Source organism: Morone saxatilis, unplaced genomic scaffold (genome assembly GCF_004916995.1).
Source record: "Morone saxatilis isolate NCDOM2014 unplaced genomic scaffold, NCSU_SB_2.0 Contig17, whole genome shotgun sequence".
Taxonomy (NCBI): domain Eukaryota; kingdom Metazoa; phylum Chordata; class Actinopteri; family Moronidae; genus Morone; species Morone saxatilis.
Genome location: NW_023339729.1, coordinates 10,462,068 through 10,465,167, shown reverse-complemented (window position 1 = coordinate 10,465,167; position 3,100 = coordinate 10,462,068). Strand labels below are relative to the sequence as shown.

Genomic DNA, 3,100 nt, shown 5'->3' with positions numbered 1-3,100 from the left:
ATTATTATTATTATTATTTAGTACTTATTTAAATGCACTTACAATTACTTACAGTGATTGAAAACTGATAAATCTTTTTTTTTTTTCTAATCAGTTTAACATTTTCTAAACTTGACACAAGAGTCATATCAATGAAGTCAGAGAAATTGGAGTCAATCTTCTTGTTCCCATGTTACTTTCCATCACCTGAAAGCTGACATTAATGGTATTCTCATGAAGAAAGCGCCACTTACTATGCAGGTTATTTCCCATGGGACATAAATGCAGAATCACATTCACATCAACATGATTAAACATGAGTCAATTGCATCCCAGTGTATTGCTTCCAAGATGACAGTGAATAAAATGCCACTGCCTGACTTTGAATCTTGGAATTATTTAACTGAGAATGTGACACCGATCATAGGATTGTGTGCCAAGTCTGATTGCCACAGACTGTCTTCAAAACTATTGCTTTTACTTCAGGTGAATCATCCCTGCTGTGCTCAACTGAAAAGTGGACAGAATCAAATCGATGCTTAAATCAACTTTAAGACGATGTAAATGTCAATAAAATTGATAAAGCCTACTAATGGCAAGACAGAAGTGAGCATAAATGTTAGATCAAAACATGCTGTCTTTTTAAATCTGTGGATAGAAACCCATCTATAGGTCTATAGGAGTATCACTTGACCACACAACCGTTTTAATTACTTTATATATACTGTAACTGTACTGACATGTGGGGCAAAGGACAAAGGATCTTCACTTCTATGTGTTTAGGGCGTAACTCTGTCACCAATAAAAGTGAAAGATTAGAGCCAATACAAGAAAAATAATGAAATGGGAGAGTGATACAAAAAAGCTACAATATATGTTTCTTTTACACAGTGAAGTTTTGTTTTCTTTGAACCGTTACACTGTATGATATAAGCTTGTTTGTGTGTGCCTGTGTCTGTCTCTGTATACTGTATGTGTATTTGTGTGATAATCAACCATTGTGTTTACAAGCCTGTGTGATAATCTGTGTGTGAGGGTTGCATGCGCCAGTGAGTATCTATTGATATTTTTGTTTTCAAAGCTTTATTTTTTACTTTCTTTTGAGCAGATATTGATGTTTTGTGTCAGTGAGGAAGCCAATGTACGTTTGTGTGTGTGAAAATTTGTGTGTATGAGGCATAGCTTAAATTCTTACATGAAAGCAAAGAGCAAGTCGCCCTCACATTTTCTAAACAGCAGGCATGCTCTTATTTTGATATTGACAGTCACTGCACTTTTACTGTGAAGTGTGGTTGCATTGGGGGAGCATGTTGAATCAGAAATATCCATTAAACTCCCTGAGGACACAATGGTCTCCTGCTTTCTTTGTGAAGAGACATACTGTGGAGAGCTGGGGATACAAAAGACAGAGCCATAGAGCGACAGTGACAGTTTAGGACTAAGTTCCTTGCTGCAGAGGAGCCGACTAGCAATTAAAATTACATTCAAATAAGAATATTTATCTATTTTTTATTTTATTGGTGTAAATCATGTTTTTACACAGCTTTAGTTTGTGTATTTGACATCTCAGAACACATATACCACATTCAACACTGCGACAAATACAAGAATTGAGAATAACAAAAAAAGCGTTAACTTAAATAAAAAATAACTTATTTCACTTGTGTAACATTAATTTGAAATCATGTGGGGTATTATGCCAGAATCTTACTCAAACAACACATATCTAGTGTACAAACATTTAGACAATATATCACAGGAGAAATTTAAAACAAGTATACAAAAACAACTTGCTGAGTTGGCTCCAGGAGCTTTTGGCAAACTGTCCTGGCCTGTGGTGGATATAGGCTAGCTAGTTGCATGGACACACACACCAAGAACCCATTAAAATGATACCTACCATATCATTAGCCAACACAATGCAAAAAAATAGAGACAAACTAAAGCGGATACCTTGGGTCTAGGTAACTGAAGGAGATTACTTCAGCACAGAGAGTGATGGTTAAGTGGAAAATAGAGATGTTGACAGAGAATTGGAAGAGGAAAAGAAGCCTACAAATGCAAGAAGAAATGAGAAAGAGAACAACACTGACTGAATGAAGGGAAGAGGAAAGGTAGACATTATGTTGATGCACATTAGAGGAATCAGTACAGACATGCATAACATTTTGCACCTGACTTATTAGTCAAAGTGTCTCCAAACAGGAAGGGGGAAGAGGAGAAGGAGTAAGATGAGAAGAAGGCAGATTTTAATGCTTGGCGCAGTAAAGAGGAGACTGAGCTTTGTTTTTCAGAAATGTATACCTACATGTTTCAATAAATAGGCTCAGACAAGTGATGTAAACTACAATATAAAGTCTGCTGTCAGCGGCTCCTAAAGTTTTTCTGTTGCCCCCCTTTTTGAAATTGAATATTGCTACTGGCTGACAAGTCAGACACTAAACTGAAGGTTTGATAATCACCAGCTCAAAACATGTTTTAAACATTAGTCTGCATTGAGCTTCATCGTATTTTATTTTTGTTTTTTGCACTTGTAAGAATCAAAAAAGTCAGACTTGAAGAAGAGATTTAAGCTCTTTTAAATACATAGCTTGAGAAAATACATTTTAGAGATAAAGAGGGGAATGGAGGAGAAGATGAAGATGACATCCCTCCCACGCAGCTGTATTATGCCTTATTCAAAAACATCACATACACACATGCACATTTTGCATAATCGGGGCCATTCCCCAGCAGGGCATTGTGGGAAAGGTAAATGGAACATTGTGACTCCCAGAGAGAGCTAAATACAGAACACTGCATATAAACCACACACTAACAACAACAACAACAACAACACATTGAGAAATTAGATTGGCTGGCTAGGAGGGAGAGAAAAAGACAGGGTGCAGGAGAGAAGAAGGGAATGGAAATAAAAAAAAGAAAGGAAGGAGGTCAGAAGGATGTCAAAGGGACCAGAAAAATGTGGGAGAGAATATAAGACAAAGATAGAGAAAAGAAAAACAAAGGCAAAGAAGAGGGATGAGAGACAGAGACAGAGATAAACTAGCTGGTGGAATAAAGACAGGTTTAACAGCGCAACATTATTGCATTTGGGGCCCGGTTAGCTCAGTCGGTAGAG

General features: G+C 36.9%; 1 protein-coding gene across 1 annotated transcript in view; it reads left to right on the top strand.

Moving 5' to 3' along the window:
• LOC118327190 (zeta-sarcoglycan) overlaps positions 1 to 3,100 on the top strand; it is a 144,551-nt gene that overhangs the window by 49,423 nt on the left and 92,028 nt on the right. The gene's annotated exons all lie outside the window — the stretch shown is intronic.